The sequence below is a fragment of the Chiloscyllium plagiosum genome, chromosome 1, assembly GCF_004010195.1.
Source record: "Chiloscyllium plagiosum isolate BGI_BamShark_2017 chromosome 1, ASM401019v2, whole genome shotgun sequence".
Lineage (NCBI taxonomy): Eukaryota > Metazoa > Chordata > Chondrichthyes > Orectolobiformes > Hemiscylliidae > Chiloscyllium > Chiloscyllium plagiosum.
Genome location: NC_057710.1, coordinates 155,452,732 through 155,477,402, shown reverse-complemented (window position 1 = coordinate 155,477,402; position 24,671 = coordinate 155,452,732). Strand labels below are relative to the sequence as shown.

The 24,671-nt window shown below is 43.9% G+C and overlaps 1 protein-coding gene and 1 long non-coding RNA gene across 6 annotated transcripts in view; one reads left to right on the top strand and one right to left on the bottom strand.

Moving 5' to 3' along the window:
- Window positions 1–24,671, bottom strand: part of trim2a (tripartite motif containing 2a) — a 165,811-nt gene that overhangs the window by 97,272 nt on the left and 43,868 nt on the right. The window contains exon 1 of one of the 5 annotated variants that reach the window (XM_043700057.1): window positions 18,449–19,091. The exons of 3 other annotated variants lie outside the window; for them this stretch is intronic. The gene's annotated coding sequence lies outside the window, so the exon portion shown is untranslated. Of the gene's footprint in view, window positions 1–18,448; window positions 19,092–24,671 lie in introns of those variants that run through there. One more of the 5 variants, XM_043700091.1, reaches the window with a different exon arrangement.
- On the top strand, window positions 19,174–22,503 carry LOC122554738. The gene is made up of 2 exons (XR_006313057.1): window positions 19,174–19,810; window positions 22,341–22,503. It is a non-coding gene; the product is annotated as an uncharacterized LOC122554738 (long non-coding RNA).

The following is a 24,671-nucleotide window of genomic DNA, read 5'->3' as shown; positions in this document are numbered from 1 at the left end:
CAAGAAAGATGGCAAAGCAGCAAAAACTAGAAGCCTTTTTTCAGCCAATTCCCAAGAAACAGCCTGAGGACAATTAACCACAGCCATCCACTTCTGGACTAAATAGTTCTTTTTGTCCAAACCCTGCACCTGAAAGTAATGATGATGCTGACCTTCAGCCCCTGTCTTAATACTGTACTGTAACTCAGCAAACTCAGAAACTCCTTAAAGCCTTACATTTATTGTATTAGAACATAGAACATTCTAGCGCAGTACAGGCCCTTCAGCCCTCGATGTTGTGCCAACCTGTGAAACCAATCTGAAGTCCATCTATCCTACATTATTCCATTCTCGTCCATATGTCTATCCAATGACCATTTAAATGCCATTAAATGGCAAGTCTACTACCATTGCAGGCAAAGCATTCCATACCCTTACTACTCTCTGAGTAAAGAAACTACCTCTGACATCTGTCCTATATCTATCACCCCTCAATTTAAAGCTATGCCACCTCGTGCTCGCCATCACCATTCTTGGAAAAAGGCTCTCCCTGCCCATCCTATCTAACCCTCTGATTATCTTATACGTCACCTCTCAACCTTCTTCTCTCTAACAAAAACAGCCTCAAGTCCCTCAGTCTTACCTCATAAGACCTTCCCTCCATACCATGTGACATCCTAGTAAATCTCCTCTGCACCCTTTCCAAAGCTTCCACATCCCTCCTAGAATGTGGTGACCAGAACGCACACAATATCCCAATGTATAATTTCATTAAAATATATAATCTTAACATTTACTCAGAATGTACTATCATTTGTGTTCAATAAACTACTATTTTTGTTTTGATTTTTACTGATATTTTTGGTGGTTCACCCCAACCCTGTTTTTTCCATAGGCCCCATTACTTCTATTGTGCATTTTTCTATAATAGGAGGTTGCGTGAGAATGCAACTACCACTACCTTATAGCAGAACATACTGTTTCTCCATCTACACAAACTTTCCTACTGGGCTCGCATTTGTTGTTGTTACATGAATTGGAGGGGCAGAGGCCCTGGAAACTAATGAAGACAGTTGGCTACGACAGACTAAAAAAAAATGGAAATAAAGTGCAGTGGGGAAAAGCAGAACCATATCCTCTTGGTGGGAAACACGAAGGCTTATTTGGAATAGGCTTTGGCAGCCAGCGTTTACTCTAGTTCCTGAACAGTCAGCACAAGCATCAGCAACTACAGTGCTCGGTCTCCTCAGTAAAGCCTGCAGTAATTTGCTGAGTATCATCTTTGCACCTGCAGGTAGGAGAAAATCAAATCTTTCAAGAACTGTTCTGAGGAAGGGTCGCTCTGATTTCTCTCCACAGAGGCTGCCAGACCTGCTGAGCTTTTCCATCCATTTCTGTTTTTGCTTTTAATTTACAGCATTTAAAGTCCTTTCCATTTTTACTTAAAACTTGTAGTAAAATTTGACAGACTGGATAATCAGCAAATGATTTAAGACATGCCTTCAGAGTGCCCCACCCTGCACTGTAAGTTCATTGTGGTTTCTGAGAATCTTGCATGAATGATACAGTGTGTCGTGTGTGTCTCTTACTGATTACCACAAAACTGTTGTTCCATAAGTCGCAGGCAGTTATTTCCAGTCCTGTGAACAATATGTCAGTGAAAGAGAGATAGAGAGAGAAAGGAAAAGAAACCCAATACAGTCTGTTACAGACATGTTTTCCAAGTATTTCATTCTCAGCAGAAAATACAAAGACCATATTACAAAAAAAAAGTACACTTGCCGAAGTTATTTGCATCATAGATGATAAAACATTGGTTAGGACCTTTCTCAAATTGATATTCACGCAACATAGCTGTTGAAGAAAATCACTAGAGGGGTTCAATAGTAGCACTGCTGCCTCATAGCGCCAGGGAACCAGGTTTGATTCCAGCCTCAGGCGACTGTCTGTGTGGAGTTTGCACATCCTCCCCGTGTCTGCGTGGGCTTCCTCTGGGTGCTCCGGTTTCCTCCCACAGTCCAAAGGTGTGCAGGCCAAGTGAATTGGCCATTCTAAATTACCTGTAGTGTGAAGTGCATCAGTCAGAGGGAAATGGGTCTGGGTGGGTTACTCTTTGGAGGTCAGTGTGGACTTGTTGGGCCAAATGGCCTGTTTCCACACTGTAGGGAATCTAACCTAATCTAATGGCATAATTGATAATCAAACTGTGGTACTTATTTAAAAGTTAAAAAGTACAGAAGGAATTTCAGTGACATATTAGGGATTGTGTGTAAAATAGCACATAACTAGTTAAACACTAATGTAAATTCTTGCTGTATTTGATTAGCATGGGGTTAGCACACTCACTTGACTACTTAAAGCCTGTCTTGTGACCATTCTTTGCTCCTTAAAATCACACAGCCCTATAAAGCATCCCAAGATAATAATGAAGTATATAGGATTTGCACAGTTTTGATTTCAGAGCTGGATATTCTTTATAATGGGCTGTACACCATATTTCTAGCTGTACCTAGCCGAGACACCGGGTAAACAGATCTCCGTAAACAGAGCAGCTTGTCCTATTTGCAGATATTAACCTCTTTTTCTGTTGTGATTCTGTAACGCACTCACTTATGGCAGAAGGCACAAGCCTGTCAGTTCAAACATTTTGGATTCATATGTTGAAGTCAGTGGCAAACCTCTGGAGGTTGTCCTTACAACATGGTGACTCACAAAGACATGTCCTATTTTCAGCTCCAGCCGGTGTAGAAAGCAGCACAGACAGAGAGGTGCTGGAGTGAAGGACAAATGTAAGCAAAAGACACAACTGTCTTACTTTGTAACACTGCAACATCCAACAGACACACTGCACGTAGGAGGGAATCATTACTCATTCTTCCGAGTGATCAGTGAGACAAGCAGCAGCTCAAGCCTTTGTGCGTGTGCTTTGACTTGACTTCGGTGGTCATGAAGTGCTTTGAAAGGCTGGTCATAGCATTAGGTGAAAGTGAGGACTGCAGATGCTAGAGATTAGAGTCAAGATTAGAGTGGTGCTGGAAAAGCACAGCAGGTCAGGCAGCATCTGAGGAGCAGGAAAATCAATGTTTCAGGCAGGATTTCTGATGAAGGGCTCCTGCCTGAAACATCAATTTTCCTGTTCCTCGGATGCTGCCTGACCTGCTGCACATTTCCAGCATCACTCTAATCTGGTCATGGCATTAATCAACTCCAGCCTCCTCACTCCTCTTGACCCTCTCCAATTTGCCTATCGGACCAACATATCCACGTCAGATGCCATATCACTTGCCCTTCACTCCTCCCTAGAACATCTTAACACCAAGAACAGCTACGTAAGATCCTACTCATTGACTCCAGTTCAGCCTTCAACACTGTTATCCCTGAGACTGATTACTAAACTTAGTGATCGCGGACTAAGCCCCGCTCTCTGCAACTGGATCCTCAGTTTCCTGACCCACAGGCAACAATCAGTGAAGATTAGGGACAATATTTCATCCTCACTAACACTCAACACTGGAGCTCCCCGGGGTGTGTACTCAGCCCCTTACTGTACTCACTGTATACCCATGACTGTGTTGCTAATGCCATTTACAAGTTCGCTGATGACACCACCACAGTCGGTTGAATCTCAGATGGCGATGAAACAAACTACAGATGGGAGGTGGGAGACCTGGAAAAATGGTGCACTGAGAATAACCTAACTCTCAATGCAGGCAAAACCAAGGAACTCAATATTGACTTTCGGCAGGATGTTACTCATGCCCCCCTACATATTAACAGCACAGAGGTGGAACAAGTGGAGAGTATCAAGCTCCTGGGAGTGGTCATCCACAACAAGCTTTCTTGGACTCTTCACATAGACGTACTGGGTACAAAGGCCCAACAACGTCTCCTCTTCCTCAGGCAGCTGAGGAAATTTGGCATGATGGCGAATATCCTTACCAACTTTTATAGGTTCGCCATCGAGAACATTCTGTCTGGATGTATCACTACCTGGTATGGCAACTGTACCATTCAAGATCGGAGATGGTTACAGAGAGTGGTGACCTCGGCCCGGACAATCACAAAGGCCAATCTCCCATCTACAGAATCCATCTACCAGGCCCGCTGTCAAGGAAAGGCCGCCAGCATTCTCAAAGATCCATCCCACCCTGGCAATGTTTTTCTACAACCTCTACCATCTGGGAGAAGGTACAGAAGCCTGAACACATGCTCCAGCCAGTTTCAAAACAGTTTCTACCTTATTGTTGTGAGAATACTGAATGGACTCAAACTCTAAACATTCGCCTGTACCTGTGTTTTTGTTTTTGCCGCTGTTTACCTATTATTTATTATCTATGCTATTTAACTCTGTGATTTGCCTGTCTTGCTCACAAGACAAAGCTTTTCACTGTGTCTCTGTCCATGTGACAATAAATTCAATTCAATTCAATCTAATATTGTCACATGTACTGAGATACAATGAAGAGTATTGTTTTGAGTGCTGTCCAGACAAATCAAGCCTTACATAAGTACAGAGTTGTAGGACAGAATGCAGACTATAGTGTTAAAGCTACAGAGAAGGTACAGAGAAAGATCAACTCTAATATTTGCGAGGATGGTTCACAAGTCTGATAACAGCAGGAAGAAGCTGTGCTTGAATCTGTTGGTCCTTGGTAGCAAACCTTTGTATCCTCTGCCTGATGGGAGAGAATGGAAGAGCGTATAACTGAGTAGGATGGGCTTTTGATGATGCTGACTGCTTTACCGAGGCAATAGGAGTACCAGTCATATATTAGGACTTTTCATAGCTGAATGACAGGGGCACACACTAGGGTCAGCACTGCTGCTTCACATGGATCAGAGTTCAATTCCAGCCTCGGATGATGGTGTGTGTGGGTTTCGTCCGGGTGCTCCAGTTTCCTCCCACAGTTCAAACATGTGCAGGTCAGGTGGTTGATAATACTTAAAAAAAATGCCCTGTAGAGACCAGAAATGTGCAAGTTAGGTGGATTAGCTATGGTTAATGTGGGGTTACAGGGATAGGTTGGGGAAGTGCATCTGGAATGCTTTTCAGATGGTTGGTGCAGACTCGACAGGCTACATTCTATGACTGGCTTGTAGCTCTGCACTTTGTGAACTACTGAAATAGATATCACTGTGCTAACACTCTCCTTCCTCACCACCCCGACTGATCCCCTAATGCCACCACCCTGAATCTGTACCAGTTTTAAATCATTAAAGCTTGGTTCAATGGGCTAAGTTATTTTGGCCACCTTGAACAAGAGTGTTTTGACTTGGAACAATAACATTCCCACGGCAGCTCAGTGTGATTTGCCTTTCCTTTCTGTGCAATCATTGCAAGGTCACCACAGGCCAGCTATGTGCAAAGAAAGGACTCCTGACAAGATTACAAAACAGTGGAGAATTCAACACAGCAGCAGGAAACTGGTGGTTTGTTAAAATAGGAAAATATGAAGAAAATGGATTTTCAACATCAGCAACAAGTGTGAATGGCTGAAAAAGTCTCTCAGTGGAACAAACACAATCCACGATTCGAGCCAGAAAGGCTCTGGTGGAATATTGAGCAAATCTTTACATTTTTCCAGCATGTACACAAAGTACCAACACATTTCAATGTAAGTACCATGTGACAACAGTACTGTGAATTTGCAAAGTGTATTTGTTGGTTAATCACTCATTGTTTTCCATGTTTGGGTATCTGACATGTGCAGGGACCCTCACCATTTCAGTTAAAAGTCTCCAGATCAAAGTATGGAGAAACTGAAACATGAAGAATTCATGTTTGTCAACTGTGGAGTGTGTACATGTGCTGCATAGCAATGCCAATGTTCAGAAAGCTTATGAATTGACCAGGGTGTCTAAAATTTGGAAATACTAACAGCTGTACAGAGATACTGTGAAGTTCCACTCACTACAACAGTGCAATGCTGAGCTTCCCGTTTAAAGCACTTAGCTATTTGGGAACCAGGTTGCAGAATTTCATAAGTATCTTAACCTGTGGGTGGTATGGTGGCTTAGTGGTTAACACTGTGGCCTCACAGTGCAAGGGACCCGGGATCGATTCCCACCTCGGGTGACTGTGTGGAGTTTGCACATTCTCCCTGTGTCTGCGTGGGTTTCCTCCGGGTGCTCCGGTTTCCTCCCACAATCCAAAGATGTTCAGGCCAGGTGAATTGGCCGTACTAAACTGCTCATTGTGTTAGGTGTTTTAGTCAGAGGTAAATAAATATAGGGTAGGGAGAATGGGTCTGGGTGAGTTACTCTTCGAAGGGTCAGTGTGGACTTGTTGGGCCGAAGGGCCTTTATCCACACTGTAGGGAATCTAATCTAACACAGTGCCAGAGTGTCTTCATGAACCAGGTTGGTTAAGGCCTTTGAATATTGTAGTTCTGCTTGGTACAGATCTTGGATTACCAAGTCTACAGCAATGAATTCTGAATTTCCATCACCAGTTCACCCAAATCACAGGTTCCAGTTATGGCCCTGCACCAAGACATTAAGTCACTAGTTCTGTGTTCAACTTTAAATGTGAACTCTGTTTCTCTCCCCGCAGATGCTGACCTGACCTGAACTGGCTGTCCAAATGAACATCATGACTTAGTGTCAATCTCCTGCCTTCTCCCTGTAACCCTTGCAAATCATTTATTTTCAAATAATCAGCTAATGCCCTCTAATGTCTGAACTGAACCAGTCTGCTCCAAATTCCCAGGCAGATGCATTCCAGACCTTAACCACACAGTGTTTGAAAAGGCTTTTTCTCAACCTTGTATCTGCTTCTTTTGAAGCGAAAACTGGAAACTGTGTCCTCTGGTTTATGAACCTTTTCCAGTTCTCCCAATCTTTTGCTGCTTGCAATTTTACTTTCGAGTCACCAGATAGTATGGAGTTGTGGGACAGAAATGTGGGTTTGACCAGTCACATTGTTCACCTGGATATTAATTGCAGCTATGACAATAAAGCAATGGATTTCTCCAAGAAAACTACAAATAGATTTCATCTACATCATGATCAAAAGGAAACAAAATTATCACTTGTTGTCTTCTATTGTCTTTCCATTTGCATTACCCTTTCACTGCATGTGTCTCAGTTCATCATTCAATGACTTACTCTCGGGGGACATTGTTAGTTACCACAGGTCTGTTTTGAAATCCAGAATGGAAATATCTGTATTCCAAAACTGCTGAATTCTCACTGAACCACCAGAGGTCTGACAGGACAGGACTGCAATCGCAAGACTATCCTGACTATTCAGCCTAACCCTAATCCTGGTGATGGATCACTTCCAATTTGGAATGGGTGCTTGCTGTATGTATAGCTACAATTTGATCATCTGTTTTATGTTGCCAATGAAAACTCCAAGCCCAGCTGTCCTACTCCAGTAGTGCCACAGAGTCATACAGCATGGAAACAGACCCTTTGGTCAGCCATGCGAATCAGATTTCCCAATGTAAGCTGGTCCCATTTACCAGCACCTGGCCCATGTCCCTCTAAACCCTTCCTATTCATATACCTATCCAGATGCCTTTCAAATGTTGTCATTGTACCAGCCTCCACCACTTCCTCTGGCAGCTCATTCCATACACATACCACCTGCTGCATGAAAAAGTTACCCCTTAGGTCCCTTTTCACCTTAAACCGAAGCCGACTAGTAGGAGAATGTCCAAGATTGCTTATGGATTGGAAATATAAGGACAATAACACCAGTCATCAGGCAGAGAGAATCCATTTCAATTGCTTCCTATGCTCTGTTGCTTTTTTAAAGCTTTTGCAGAGCTTACAAAAGGGACTCATGTCTGCTCCAAGGAACCTGCTGGGTCAAAGACAGGTCACCTGGGTTGTATTCCTGAACCGAGGGGTACAGGAAGAGTGGGCCCAACACACCAGCACTTCCTCTATCCTCATCAGGATTTGTGCCAGTGTGCAAGGAGGCAAGATGAATTTAGAGTGTGTTCCAAATTCCAGCCCCCCTGTAAATAAAACACAAGCTCAGCCTCACACCAACTCATGAACTTTGTGTGCTTTCAGAAACAGGCCCTTCGGCCCAACTCGTCTATGCTGACTAGGTTTCCTAAACTGAAGAGGTCCCATTTACTTGTGTTTGGTCCTTATCCCTCGGAGGGAAAAAGTGAGGGCTGCAGCTGCAGGAAATCAGGGTGTGGATCAGAGTGGTGCAGGAAATCAGGGTGTGGATCAGAGTGGTGCTGGAAATCAGGGTGTGGATCAGAGTGGTGCTGGAAATCAGGGTCTGGATCAGAGTGGTGCTGGAAATCAGGGTCTGGATCAGAGTGGTGCTGGAAATCAGGGTCTGGATCAGAGTGGTGCTGGAAATCAGGGTCTGGATCAGAGTGGTGCTGGAAATCAGGGTCTGGATCAGAGTGGTGCTGGAAATCAGGGTCTGGATCAGAGTGGTGCTGGAAATCAGGGTCTGGATCAGAGTGGTGCTGGAAATCAGGGTCTGGATCAGAGTGGTGCTGGAAATCAGGGTCTGGATCAGAGTGGTGCTGGAAATCAGGGTCTGGATCAGAGTGGTGCTGGAAATCAGGGTCTGGATCAGAGTGGTGCTGGAAATCAGGGTCTGGATCAGAGTGGTGCTGGAAATCAGGGTCTGGATCAGAGTGGTGCTGGAAATCAGGGTCTGGATCAGAGTGGTGCTGGAAATCAGGGTCTGGATCAGAGTGGTGCTGGAAATCAGGGTCTGGATCAGAGTGGTGCTGGAAATCAGGGTCTGGATCAGAGTGGTGCTGGAAATCAGGGTGTGGATCAGCGTGGTGCTGGAAATCAGGGTCTGGATCAGAGTGGTGCTGGAAATCAGGATCTGGATCAGAGTGGTGCTGGAAATCAGGGTGTGGATCAGAGTGGTGCTGGAAATCAGGGTGTGGATCAGAGTGGTGCTGGAAATCAGGATCTGGATCAGAGTGGTGCTGGAAATCAGGGTCTGGATCAGAGTGGTGCAGGAAATCAGGATCTGGATCAGAGTGGTGCAGGAAATCAGGGTCTGGATCAGAGTGGTGCTGGAAATCAGGGTCTGGATCAGAGTGATGCTGGAAATCAGGGTCTGGATCAGAGTGGTGCTGGAAATCAGGGTGTGGATCAGAGTGGTGCTGGAAATCAGGGTCTGGATCAGAGTGGTGCTGGAAATCGGGGTCTGGATCAGAGTGGTGCAGGAAATCAGGGTGTGGATCAGAGTGGTGCTGGAAATCAGGGTCTGGATCAGAGTGGTGCTGGATATCGGGGTCTGGATCAGAGTGGTGCAGGAAATAGGGTTCTGGATCAGAGTGGTGCTGGGAAATCAGGATCTGGATCAGAGTGGTGCTGGAAATCAGGGTGTGGATCAGAGTGGTGCAGGAAATCAGGGTCTGGATCAGAGTGGTGCTGGAAATCAGGGTGTGGATCAGAGTGGTGCTGGAAATCAGGGTCTGGATCAGAGCGGTGCTGGAAATCAGGGTCTGGATCAGAGCGGTGCTGGAAATCGGGTTCTGGATCAGAGTGATGCTGGGAAATCAGGATCTGGATCAGAGTGGTGCAGGAAATCAGGGTCTGGATCAGAGTGGTGCAGGAAATCAGGGTGTGGATCAGAGTGGTGCAGGAAATCAGGGTCTGGATCAGAGTGGTGCTGGAAATCAGGGTCTGGATCAGAGTGGTGCAGGAAATCAAGTTCTGGATCAGAGTGGTGCTGGATATCAGGGTGTGGATCAGAGTGGTGCAGGAAATCAGGGTGTGGATCAGAGTGGTGCAGGAAATCAGGGTGTGGATCAGAGTGGTGCAGGAAATCAGGGTGTGGATCAGAGTGGTGCAGGAAATCAGGGTGTGGATCAGAGTGGTGCAGGAAATCAGGGTGTGGATCAGAGTGGTGCAGGAAATCAGGGTGTGGATCAGAGTGGTGCAGGAAATCAGGGTGTGGATCAGAGTGGTGCAGGAAATCAGGGTGTGGATCAGAGTGGTGCTGGAAATCAGGGTGTGGATCAGAGTGGTGCTGGAAATCAGGGTGTGGATCAGAGTGGTGCTGGATATCAGGGTCTGGATCAGAGTGGTGCAGGAAATCAGTGTGTGGTTCAGAGTGGTGCTGGAAATCAGGATCTGGATCAGAGTGGTGCTGGAAATCAGGGTCTGGATCAGAGTGGTGCAGGAAATCAGTGTGTGGTTCAGAGTGGTGCTGGAAATCAGGGTCTGGATCAGAGTGGTGCTGGGAAAGCACAGCAGGTCAGGCAGCAGGAAAATTGACATTTCAGGCGAAAGCCCTTCTTCAGAACGGATGTGCTTTTGCCTGAAACGTTGATTCTCCTACTCCTCAGATGCTGCCTGACCTGCTGTGCTTTTCCAGCACCCTAGATCTCTGATCTAGACGCTTATTCCTCTGAACCCTTTTGTACCTGTCGAAATATTTTTTTTTAAATGTTGTCATTGTACCTGCCTCTACCAAGATCAGGAAGTGTGTAGCAGCACACATGATGGTCAAAATCTCTCCCACAGAGAAAACGTGATCATACAACCAATGTGATAACACTGCTCAGAGATTGCAACAAAAACACTTCACAAAACACCAGAATGGTGATGTTTGTCAGATACCACCAGTTAGTTGCGTTTGTCATGTGGAGCTGAGATTCCAGCAAATCAAATAACAAATCCAAAGGATACTTTCAAAGCACTGTGTACAAACTGTTTAAATAAGCGAGCATCGCTCATTGCTGTTATTTAAATGCGAGTTCAATAATTGTATATTTTAGGAGCGTGGTACAGTCAGCTTTGTTGCTCATGCATTACTCAGTGTAATTATCGAAATGTTGCATCACAGCCTTAGGCAATATTTAGGGCATATCTTCTGGAATGGAACAATATCCATTAACCCGATCTAAGTGCTGTAATTTGGCATGCAAAATCACAGAAGATCTGAAGATATAATTGTTTGATTGGATTTAAGTGAAAGCAAAATACTTATCCTACTCATGGCAATCTTCCATTGACCGACTAAATTGGATTTAATGAAATCTGTTTGCAAGTGGTGTGTATATAAACATGCAAACTGCACTGATCACTGGGGGAGACAGTTCCTCGGGACCCTCAAAGAAAAACATTGCCCTCCATCGCTGACTTAAATGGGGATCCTCTGTTTTAAACTGCACCTTATGTCAAATCTCTTCCACAGGGAAAATATCAGGTACAACCTTCCCTTTTTGTGACTAAGCGTGGGGCAAACATGGATGCCAACAAAGACACCTCCACCCACCTCCCACTCAGATAACCCGACCTATCAGTTATAATAGGCAAGCTTAGGCAAATTCCTCAGCAGGGGCTTCAGTTTATAGATCCTACAGACTGTCAGTTCAGGGATTCAGAAAGTGATAGCTACGTGGCTTTTATCCTTGAGGTGTGAGGTGTGGGCCACAAAGGTAAGGGCAGGTCAAAGGCAGGACCTAGGGCATGGCTTTCAGAGGCCAACCTCTTGTCCTCCATTCGTAGCTCAAATTGCCTCTGGATACTGAGTTGTGAGTAGTGGCCCTTAAATGATGGTAAGTTGAGAAAGTTCTCGCCGGCAGTTTAACCAGTAAGAAGAGGGCGCGTAGCAAGGGAAATCTCACCCAATTATTTCCCTTAACTTCCACCTCCAGGGGTGGGAAAATGTTTTGCTTATCCTGTCAGCATCACTGTGTCAAACTACCTGGAGATCTTATAGGTTTCAATAAGAGGCACTTCACATTCTTACAGGAATAAGGAAGATACACTCCAGGGATGAACAAACTATGCTAGCAAGGAATAACTGGATAAAATCCCCAGACTGATTGCACAGGACCTGCAAGGCTGACCATGACCCACTTTCTGGACAGTAGAGGGATGGAGTGTGTGACTCTGACCATCCCAAATGGCCACAGACTTTCGAGACTGATAGCCCTTGACATATTGTGCCAGGCTTCCCTGACTGAAGGCTGTCTTCCATCCCTGGCCTGACTGTGAACAATTCTGTTACACTTTGAGACATGGCCATTTGTTTGCTGTATTTGCACTGTCTTTGCCAAGTAAGCTGCTGGTGCATGGTGAAGGTGTGAGAATAATGGAGAATCACGCACCAAATTCACTGACCACTGCCGACAAGCTGCCGGGGTCTATGCTAAACAGCGCAGCAAGGTGGGACTGTTCGCCTTTAAACACTGCCCTAAAACAGCAAGAGATGCTGTCAGTATCCAGGTTGGCATAAGAAGTGAGAGTGCTAAGGATTCAAGGGAAGAGCCTGGAGGTGCGCCCTTGTCCAATCCTGGAGCCAGGTGCCTGTCACTGTGCACCAAGTGTCCTTGCAGCAGTAGTATAAAGAGATGGGACAGGATGCTCCAAAGTGCAACACTGGCAAACCTAAGTGTCTCAGAGAGCTGTCACGCAAAGGTAGTGAAGCTGGTGTATGCCTGATGCCCACATCCCTGGCTGGAAGAGTGTGTGGGCAGTCACAAAGAAGTAACAAAGAAGATTGATGAGGGCAGAGCGGTAGATGTGATCTATATGGACTTCAGTAAGGCAGTCAACAAGGTTCCCCATGGGAGACTGGTTAGCAAGGTTAGATCTCACGGAATACAGGCAGAACCAGCCATTTGGATACAGAACTGGCTCAAAGGTAGAAGACAGAGGGTGGTGGTGGAGGGTTGTTTTTCAGACTGGAGGCCTGTGACCAGTGGAGTGCCACAAGGATCGGTGCTGGGTCCACTGCTCTTCATCATTTACATAAATGATTTGGATGCGAGCATAAGAGGTACAGTTAGTAAGTTTGCAGATGACACCAAAATTGGAGGTGTAGTGGACAGTGAAAAAGGTTACCTCAAGAGTATAATGGGATCTGGACCAGATGGGCCAATGGGCTGAAGAGTGGCAGATGGAGTTTAATTCAGATAAATGTGAGGTGCTGCATTTTGGAAATCAGAGCAGGACTTATATACTTGATGGTAAGGTCTGGGAAAGTGTTGCTGAACAAAGAGACCTTAGAGTGCAAGTTCATAGTCCCTTGAAAGTGGAGTCACAGGTAGATAGGATAGTGAAGGTGGCGTTTGGTATGCTTTCCTTTATTGGTCAGAATATTGAGTACAGGAGTTAAGAAGTCATGTTGCGGCTGTACAGGAGATTGGTTAGGCCACTGTTGGAATATTGCATGCAATTCTGGTCTCCCTTCAATTAGAAGGATGTTGTGAAACTTGAAAGGTTTCAAAAAAGATTTACAAGGATGTTGTGCTATAGGGAGAGGCTGAATAGGCTGGGGCTGTTTTTCCTGAAACATTGGAGGTTGAGGAATGACCTTATAGAGGTTTATAAGATCCTGAAGAGAGGTCAACTAGACAAAGCCTTTTCCCTGGGGGGAGGGGGGGAATGGAGTCTAAAACTAGGCAGCACGTATTTAAGGTGAAAGGAGAAAGATTTAAAAAAGGGACCTAAGGGGCAACTTTATCATGCAGAGGATGTTGCTTGTTTGGAATAAGCTGCCAGAGGAAGTGATGGAGGTTGGTACAATTACAGCATTTAAAAGGCATCTAGATGGGTATATGAATAGGAAGGGTTTAGAGGGATATGGGCCAAGTGCTGGCAAATAGGACTAGATTTAGGTTAGGATATTGGGTCGGCATGGATGAGCTGGACCGAAGGGTCTGTTTTTGTGCTGTACATCTCTATGACTCTATAGACTGTGTCCTGCAATGTTAATAACTCCTGACCAAGGTGGAGTCACCAGGTACCCATTCCGACTTTCCTGTCAGGAATTATCTAGTCTCTCTCCAGTCACTGGGAGAATGGGAAACAACATATCACTAGGTAATGATGAGGTGCTAATGAATACAAATGGATCCCCAAAAAAAAAGCCACTAGCCATTCAATTGCAAGATTGTCATCTCACTATGCAACACTTGGTTACAGAATCAGACATTTTGCTTTCATCACCAGGAGTTTCTGGTCGCCCATCTATAGGACAGATGTGGTTAGACTTGAAAGGGTGTAAAAAAGATTTTCAAGGATCTTGCTTGGACTAGAGAGTTTGAGTTATAAGGACAGGTTGAATAGGCTTTTTTCCTTCAAGCGTCAGATGCTGAGGGGTGACCTGATAGAGGATTACAAAAGCATGAGGACAGGGATAGGGTAAATAGACAAGGTTTTTTCCCTAGGGTAGAGTTTAGGTTTAGGTTTAAGGTGAAAGGGGAAAGGGGAAAACTTTAAAAGGGACCTAAGGGGCAACTTTTTCACGTAGAAGGTGGTGCATGTATGGAAGGAGCTGCCAGGAAAAGTGGTGGAGGCTGGTACAATTGCAACATTTTAACAGGCACCTAGATAGGTAAATGAATAGGAAATGTTTAAAAGGATATGGGCTAAATGCTGAAAAATGGGACTAGGTCACATTGGGATGTCTGGTCAGCAAGGATGAGTTGGACCAAAGGGTCTGTTTCTATGCTATATAACTCTATAAATCTCATTACTGCTGACCTCACTTTATTTTCCAAACTTTCTACATTGTTCTAGGGCTGCAAAGACTCCGTCCGTGGTACTGTTCTCATTTAAGTGACTATTCAAATTTCATAGAACCGTACAATTAAAAACAGGCTGTTTGATCCATCATATCCAATTAATCTGACATTCTTGATCTTTCCCCATAGCCCTGTAATTGTTTTTTTTTCTTCAAATTCTATCCAATTCTCTTTTAACTTCCTTTTAGGGTGGCACTTTGGCATAGTGTGGTACTGCTGCCTCACAGCGCCAGGGACCCGGATTCGATTCCAGCTTCGGGTGACTGCACATTCTCCCAGTGTTTGCAATGGGTTCCTCCAGGTGCTCCGGGTTCCTCCCACAATCCAAAGATGTGCAGGTTAGATGGATTCCTAAAATCCTGAATACCTGAAATCCTTCAATTATCATACATTCCCTACAGTGTGGAAACAGGCCCTTCAGCCCACAAGTCCACACCAACCCGCCGAAGCACAACCCACCCAGAACCATTCCCTTTCCCCTACATTTCCCCATAAACTAATGCACCTAACTTACACATCCCTGAACACTACGGGCAATTTAGCATGGCCAATTCACCCAACCTGCACATCTTTGGATTGTGGGAGGAAACCCACACAGACACAGGGAGAACGTGCAAACTCCACACAGTCACCTGAGGCGAGAATTGAACCCGGGTCCCTGGTGCTGTGAGGCAGCAGCGCTAACCACTGTGCCACCGTGCCACCATCTCTTATTTCATGCAAGTGAATCTTTTCCAGGACCTTGATACTCTCCTGAAAGTGTGGTGCCAAGTGTTGTACACAATACTCCAGCTGGGGATTTAACAGCATTTGATAAAGGTTTAAAATTACTTTCCCTGCTTTTGTATTTTGTTTGTTTATTATTAAAACTCAGAAATAAGTATTGTTTTTATTCCTGACACCTTCAAAGCCCAGGATTCTCTGTTCTTGCATCTCCATTAAAATTATTTTTTTATTATTACTTCTCTTTAAACTGCCTTCCCAAACAAACCACTCCACATTTCTCTTTATTGCATTCTATGTGTCTGCCAATTTCATCAATCTGGCTATGTCATCCTGATGTCTTTCTCCTCTCCTCTAGATTTCAATTTTTATTATTTGAGTCATCGGTAAACTTTGATGTTATATTACACTCTGTACACTGAAGCAAGATATAAAAAGCTGACAGTCTCACTACTTCGGGGAGCCCAACTGTATCGTTCCCCGAGCACTATCCATGTTCTTTCTTTTAGACAACATTACAGTCCAAGAACGTGCAGCTTTGGTAAATTGGCCCTGCTAAATTCCCCATAGTGTTCAGGGATGCATAGGTTAGATGCATTTGTCTGGGTGAATGGGTCTGGGTGGGTTACTCTTTGGAGGGTTGGTGTGGATTTGTTTAGGGTTAATGACCTATGATTTTATTCCCATACCCCTTTAGTCTTGTGAGCTTTAATTCTGCCAAGAAACCTATTATGTGATACTTTGTCAAATGCCTTTTAAAAGTCCACACTAACCTCCACAACTCTGGTACTTTGTCAAAGACCTCAATGGAGTTAGTCAGAAATGATCTGCCTTTAACAAACCGATGCTAACATTATAATTATTAGATCCGATTCTTCTAAATGCCTATTAATTTCAAGTTTGAATATTTCCTCTGAAGGTTTCTTCATCTTAAGCTGAGTAGCCTCTAAATACTAGATTTATACCTCTCCCTGTTCTTGAATAATGGTGTAACATGGACAGCATTCCAGTTCCCTGGTACAAGCCTTATATCCAAGGAGGACTGTGACCAAAGCGGTTCCTACCCATGCTTTCTTCAAAAATCTAAATGACCCCACCTAGGATGGGTGAGTTTTCTACTTAGTGGACTGCCAGTTTTTTAAGTACTTCATCTTTTAACTCGTGTCCTACCTAATATTGCTTTGCCTCCTCTTTTACCATTATGATTAGATTCCCTATAGTGTGGAAACAGACCATTTGGCCCAACCAGTCCACACCGATCCTCTGAAAAGTAACCCACCCAGACCCATTTCCCTCCGACTAATGCACCTAACACTATGAGCAATTTAACATGGCCAATTCACCTGACCTGCACATATTTGGACTGTGGGAGGAAACCGGACCACCCGGAGGAAACCCACGCAGACACAGGGAGAACGCACAGTCACCCGAGGCTGGAATCGAACCTGGGACCCTGGCGCTGTGAGGCAGCAGTGCTAACCACTGAGCCACCGTGCCGCCCCTGTTCGTAGAATCCTTTTCTCTGGTGAAGGCAGGTAGAAGCATAGTCATTTAGTCCCTCAGCCACATCCTCTGCCTCCACAAGACAGTCTTTTTGGTCCCTAGTCAGGCCAACTCTTCCTTTTACAAACAAATAAATAAATAATTAAAGAACAGGCAAAGACATTTATATTCTATTTGCATGCTCTCCCTTTTCCCTCTTATGCCCTTTTATGGATCTCCTCTGTAATGTTTTTATACATGGGGTTCTCCATTGTGTTATAGACATTTCAAATGCCCTTAGCCTCCTTTTTTCTGACAGTTTCAGCTCTGAGTCTTTAGTCATCTTGAGAGTATTACCTTTCATTCCCTTTCAGGGACTGTGCATCCAAACCATCTTCTCTTTGAACCCTGCTGCATATCGATTTGCATTTTGATCAATAAATTACCATTCAGAACCTTCAATTATTCAAACCTAGATACAAATCATGTTCAACATTTGTCTGACAGTACACATTAGAAATACAGTCCGATAGCCCAAGCTCTCAACCATTGATCAGTCACTTCACTTGCACATTATAAAATTATCGTGCTTTTTAAAACTAACTGATTTGAATGTTGACTTACTGCAATAATAAACAGATTGTTAGAAAAGCAGCTTCTGCATCTTTGTTTTCAAACACTCTGTGCCAGCTTCAAGTTTAGCCTTATATATTGTATTACTTCCCAAGCCCAGCACATGCCTATGATTTGGGATTTGACCATTTGCATTCCCCGAAGCATCCTGAAAATATTTCAGTAACAATCACTTCTCAATGACAATAGGAAAAGCAGAGAGGTGAATGTGTACAGATTACATGACTATATCAGACTATTGTGTCAAGAAAAAACCATACGGATCATTAGATGCTTAATAAACTTTGTGAAATAGTTTCCAGATGGGTCCAGTTATGGTGGGTGACAGAGTGTGTCTGCAGCATGTTCCCAATTAGTGAAGACTTGTGTGTCTACGCCGATGTAAGAATGCAAGAAATAGGAGATGGAGCATGCCATATAGCCCTTTGTGCCTCCTACTGCCATTCACTAAGATCCTGACTTAATATCTTCATTATCTGATCATCCACTACCTTCTGAATAGAAATAAAACTTCCCAAAGATTCAATACCCTCTGAATGAACAAATGCTGCTTCATCTCAGTCCCAGAGAGCAGACACCTTATGCTCAATGATGGCCCCCTGCTCTCGATGCTCCCAAGACAAACAACCTCTCAGCATCTACATCGCTTGAAAGGAAACTTTTAATAGCTGGCAATTAGAATTGGATACAATGTGAGCATATATTATTTAAATTTTTATTTACCTTGTGTTTATTTATAAGCCAGATTTGCAAAAATAGCAAACTTATCTAAAAATGTTATGGTAAGTGTCAACAGTAAAAATAAACCACGAGATAAATATTGCCAGAACATGAAAACAAGTCACGTCAGAAAATAGTGACAAGTTAATTTTATTACCACAATAGACAGAAACAGTTGCTTTGAACTCAGTGGGATGTTCACTGTACCCCTGTTTCCATGCACACATCGCTCACAGTTTTGGCTATTTATTCTACCTAGGCTTAACTGAAACTTTCTTTGACAGAAAAATAAACAGACAATGCAGTATTTGGTGAAGTGTTCGGTCAAACATATGCTTAACACAATAATATATCAAGCCAAAACTCCGAATGTAGAATTAAAGATCCGTTAGCACCTCCAGCTTTAACCAGAATAGTTCTTTACTCACTTGTCCGTCATGATTATTTTCGGTTTCATTTACGAGACAGCGAAATGTAATGTTCCCTGTGTATGTCCCTCTTTCTGCTCAGCATTCAAAGACTTTCCATCACACGGCAAAGATGTCAAGCTGCAGCAGCTAGTGTGACGCTACGAGAACTGAAGAGCTTCCAGTCTGAAGGAGGCTGGCAGTAGGAGAGGTGCAACAAGCCAATAGACTGAGTTCCTGAGCCCTCCTGACTGCTCTCAGCTGGAGGATCTGAGCAGAGGAGGTGCAGCTTGCACAGTGAAAGCAGCAGGCTGCAGAAACTTACATATCATCAGCTCAGGGGGGCAGCGACAGAATTAAACAAAGCAGAAATGTACACAACAGGACCGAGCAACCACCACCACCACCAAGCAGGGGGGATGAATGAGCAGCCGGCTCGAAGGAAGGTTAGGGATCACTCCGATCGGTTTTCTGCAGAACGTGAAATGGAGCATTGCACAGCAGGGGAGAGGAGGAGGAGGAGGAGGGGATGTAGGAGTGGCAGCAGTTATTTCAGACGCTGTGAATCCTCTTTCCGACGGCCATTTCCGAGCAGTTTTGGCACTGGGTCGTGATTCACATAATCTTCGACCTCTGGTTGAGAATTATCCACGCCCACGTGAAAGATATGAATTCTGATAAAATAATTAGCAATGGCCAAAGATTAATAACGTGCAGAATTTATGATCGCGCCTTCTTACTTGAGGGTGACGTTGGGGATTTTTTTGTGTTCACTGGGATAATGAAAGGATGATATCAGTTCCAATAAGGATCCAGAATTCTACAGGAACACCACCAGATGCTGCTGTTTTTATGTAGGGGGAGATTGATGGGAGATATCACAAGCACTATCCTTCTTTATTTAGGTAATATGGTAGGGCGTCTCTAACAGCGACCACATATTTGAAGCTAATATTTTGATTGGCTCAGTTCATTGAAGCAATGAGTAGCTGAGCTTTACAAAGATCTTCAGGCTCTGTCTTTCATCTGAACCAAACGGGGATTAGAGGGGGTGAATGACCTGCTTTACCATTCTTGATCCTTGTCCAGTGGTCTCTGTTCCAGGTATTAGTTTTAATGGTTGTTCAAGCCTCTAAATAGAAAGCAACATCAGAGGCTTATAATTATGGCAAGTCACAATGTATGAACACCTTTCTCCAAACTTAGAACAGCACAGGATCAGGCCCTTCAGCCCACCATGTCTGTGGTGAACATGGTGCCATTCTAAACGAATTCCATCAGTCTGCATGTGGTGTTCCTGTAGAATTCTGGATCCTTATTGGAACTGATATCATCCTTTTATTATCCCAGTGAACACAAAAAAATCCCCAACGTCACCCTCAGGTAAGAAGGCGCGATCATAAATTCTGCACGCTGTTAATCTTTGTTCATTGCTGAGATTAGCATTCTCATCAGCAATCTGTTATAAAGGAGCAGCTTCTCCAGTTGTACATAGATGTTTGTAATTGTCACTATATACTCGGTCTTTCACGTTCAGTGTAGATGACCAAGAGAACAGCTTCTCCAAACAGGCCCTAACTTGCCAAGTGGGCTAACCTTTGTTGAGAATGTTAAATGTTTGCACTCTAACCAGCGCGCCAACTCATAGCTTTGGCAGCTTTAACAAAGTGAAAGTAAAACTTTAAAAATCCCACCACACCAGGTTATAGTCCAAGAGGTTTATTTGGAAGCACTAGCTTTCGGAGCTCTGCTTCATCATCAGGTGGTTGTGGAGAATAAGATCGTAAGACACAGAATTTATAATAAAAGTTTACAGTGTGATGTAAGTGGAATTATATATTGAAAAAGACAAACAATCCAGGTATTTTTCAATGTATAATTTCAGTTACATCACACTGTAAACTTTTGCTATAAATTCTGTGTCTTAGGATCTTATTCTCCACAGCTACCTGATGAAGGAGCGTCGCTCCGAAAGCTAGTGCTTCCAAATAAACCTCTTGGACTATAACCTGGTGTGGTGAGATTTTTAACTTTGTATACCCCAGTCCAACACCAGCATCTCCAAATCAAAAGTAAAACACAGCTTTCAATTTAATTTTGATTTTATTCCTAACTCCTGTTACCACTCCTCAATTCAGTAGCTGTTTAGCTATTGAAAGAATAGTTTGGGTAGAGTATGACATTAAACACTAGACTGGACTGCTTTCCATGTCTTCAGTATTGGCAATTCTCCACTCCAGCATTGCCTTGTGCATCTCTGAGCTGGATCTAATTTTTATTTCATTAGCTGCCTTGGCCTTTCCACTAGATTGGGAAACGCAGCACCATTCATGAAGTGTCTGAATTCTTCATACATGATTTGATGGCCACTCTCACTCATCACAATGTCTAGAACTGCAGATCTTCTCTTTTTCTATTGCATTCATACCTTAGCTTAGATGGTCCTCTTGGAATGAGGTACATCCCAATATAGAGCCTTAACTATATCTGTGATGGCTTCATTTCTGGGTCACCAACTTCAGCCACCTCACAAGGTCTACAAAGCTCCTGATATTGCACGAAGTACAGCTGTACGTCTGGCATCTCATGCTTCCCTTCTGTCATCATCATCATTGGTAGTAACATACCATTTGTCACTTTGAGACCATTTGCTAGGGAGAATAGAAGAGCTGAATATTATTTAAATAGGGAAAGAACTGCAGAAAGCAGTTTTGGGGTCCTAGTGCATGAATCCCAAGAAGCTGGCATCCAAGTTCAGGGGTAATTGTGAAGGCAATTGGATTGTTGGCCTTTAATAAATAGGGATTAGAATATAAAAATAGGATGGTCTTACTTCAGCAGGTACAGCTAAAGTACCAATCCATGTATGTATATTGGCATTGGAGGCAGTGCAGAGAAGGGATTGTCTTGTATGGAAAAATAGGGTAGGTTGGGTTTGCACTCACTGGAGTTTAGAAAAATGAGAGAGGACCTATTTGAAGCACGTACAATTTTTAGAGAATGCGACAGGGTAGGTGCAGGAAGTTGTGAGTGACCTATTTAAGACAGAGATGAGGATGATTATTTTCTCTGTGAGATTGATGATCTGGGATTTTTTTTATGCAGAGGGCTGTGAGACTGTGTTGTTAGGTACATTTGAGACTGACTTAGTCCATAAAGGAATCAAGGGTTGTGGGGAAAAAGCAGGAAAGTGAAGCTCCTTGAAAGTAGAGTCGCAGGTAGATAGGATAGTGAAGAATGTGTTTGATATACTTTCCTTTATTGGTCAGAGTATTGAGTACAGGAGTTGGGAGGTCATGTTGCGGCTGTACAGGACATTGGTTAGACCACTGTTGGAATATTGTTTTCCCTGGAGTGTCAGAGGCTGAGGGGTGACCTTATTGAGGTTTATGAAATCATGAGGGGCATGGATAGGGTAAATAGACAAAGTCTTTTCCCTGGGGTGAGGTAGTCCAGGACTAGAGGACATAGGTTTAGGGTGAGAGTGGAAAGATATAAAAGAGACCTAAGGGGCAACTTTTTCACACAGAATGAGTATGTGTATGGAATGAGCTGCCAGAGGATGTGGTGGAGGCTGGTACAATTGCAACATTAAAGAGGCATCTGGATGGGTATATGAATAGGAAGGGCTTAGAGGGATTTGGGCCGGGTGCTGACAGGTGGGACTAGATTGGGTTGGGATATCTGGTTGGCATGGACGGATTGGACCAAAGGGTCTGTTTCCGTGCTGTACATCTCTATGACTCTATTCAGTTGAGGGTGTGAGTGAGAAGGCTGTTCACTGGTAAGTTTTATCTAAGGCAAAATTCAATTATTATTTAAGTGATTTATATTGTAAATAAAGTACAATAGTGATGTGTATACCCGCTACATTATGTCTATTATTCTCTGTATGTTTGTACACTGATTATAGGGACCTCTTGATTATTCCGAATATTTGATTAATCGGCACACGCCTGCTCCGATCGGTAACGGTTAATAAAAGGTTTACTCTACCTCCAGCAGCGCAGCACTCGGAAATGCAGAAGTTTTTCTCTGTACATATGACAACAACGATAAATCAAGTCAAATCAAAACTCAAGTATTGGCCTTGATTTTTTTGTGCTGGAGCCCTGGGATGGACCTTGAATAGTGTCGAGAGTGTGGTGCTGGAAAAGCACAGCAGGTCAAGCAGCATCTGAGGAGCAGGACTTTCAGGCGAACGCCCTTCATCAGGATCTTGAACAGTCCACTCTCAAGGTAGCAATGGCTTTGCTGGGATGATTCATTCATAATCAAACTGTGGGCCCATGCTCACTGCTTTCACTTAAATCAAAGGGGCCACAGGAGGTGAGAGCACTTGGTTAAATACATATTCAGGAAGACAAAGCAAAAGGATTATGGCTAAGAAAGAAATTCATTCTATAAGTACATGAGAAACCACAGAAAGCTGATTGTTTTGACGGTCAGGCAAGAAAGTAGAGTGGAATTGTAGAATCCCAACAGTGTGGGGGCAGGCCATTCAGCATCCCACTGCATCCCTGTAGCCCTGCATTTCCCATAGCCTATCCACCAAGCCTGCATGTTTCTGGATGCCATGGGCAATTCAGCATGGCCAATCCAGCTAACCTACACAGAGAGTCATAAAGATGTACAGCACGGAAACAGACCCTTCGGTCCAAATCGTCCATGCCAACCAGATACCCTATATCCCTCGAAACCCTTCCTATTCATATACCCATCCAGATGCCTTTTAAATGTTGCAATTGTACCAGCCTCCACCACTAGCTCAAATCCTCCAACCCTGGCAACATCCTTGTAAATCTTTTCTGAACCCTTTCAAGTTTCACAACATCTTTCCGATAGGAAGGAGACCAGAATTGCATGCAATATTCCAACAGTGGCCTAACCAATGTCCTGTACAGCTGCAACATGACCTCCCAACTCCTGTACTCAATACGCTGACCAATAAAGGAAAGCATACCAGACATCCTCTTCACTATCCTATCTACCTGCAAGTCTTTGGACCATGGGAGGAAACTGGAGCACCCAGAGGAAGCCCACGCAGACAAGGGGAGAACATGCAAACTCCACACAAGACTGGAATCGAACCCGGGTGGCTGGCACTGTGAGGCAGTAGTGCTAACCACTGAGCTACCATGCCACCTGAAGGCTAAGGTGACGACCGTGATCATATCAAAGCGTGTAGCAGGCTCAGTGTGCCATCTGGTCTACTTCTGCACCTATTCCTAGTGTTTTTGTCATGAGGTTATTCGATTTATTCACACAATTACTTAGTTCATTACATACTACGACATCTGTTTTCTTGCAGTGCTCATCTAATACCCCATACTGAGGTATCCACTACACTTTGGGAAAACTGATACCATTGCCTTCAGTTCTTGACACAAACTTACTTATGATTCTGTTCTCTCCCTAATGGCTGTCTGATGCTGAACCAGACTGTTTGTAACAATGGTGTTCAATTTGACCCTGAGTTGAGCTTCCAATTCCATAGCTTAGCCATCATTAACATCACCTTTTCTTAGTTCCACTATGTCTCTGCCAGCCCAGTGTGGGTCACATCACTCATCATGGTACATATGGACATTCACATGGATGGGAACATATTAACCAAAAGCAGCAGTAGACCATTCACCCCCTCACGTCTGTTTCAGTATTCAATAAGGTTACAGCTGGAATGATAACTCCACATTCATACGTTTCACCCCCTTACATATCATGAATCTACACTCAACATTATGAGGCACAGTTTGTGCAAGGCACTGCTACTAGTAATTAAATACTAAAATATAATATTATAAGCTTAGGCTTCCAAATTATATATCTCCAACAACATAGGAAGGGAAAAGGATGAGATTCTGAAAGGAGAATATAAAAAATTAGGCAGAAATTTAAAAAGGAGGTCCTTGAGAGTAGTAATATCTGGATTACTCCCAGTGCTACGAGCTAGTGAGGGCAGGAATAGGAGGAGAGAGCAGATGAATGCATGGCTGAGGAGCTGGTGTATGGGAGAAGGATTCACACTTTTGGATCATTGGAATCTCTTTTGGGGTAGAAGTGACCTGTACGAGAAGGACGGATTGCACCTAAATTGGAAGGGGATTAATATACTGGCAGGGAAATTTGCTAGAACTGCTCGGAAGGATTTAAAGTGGTAAGGTGGGGAGGTGGGACCCAGGGAGATAGTGAGGAAAGAGATCAATCTGAGACGGGTACAGCTGAGAACAGAAGGGAGTCAAAC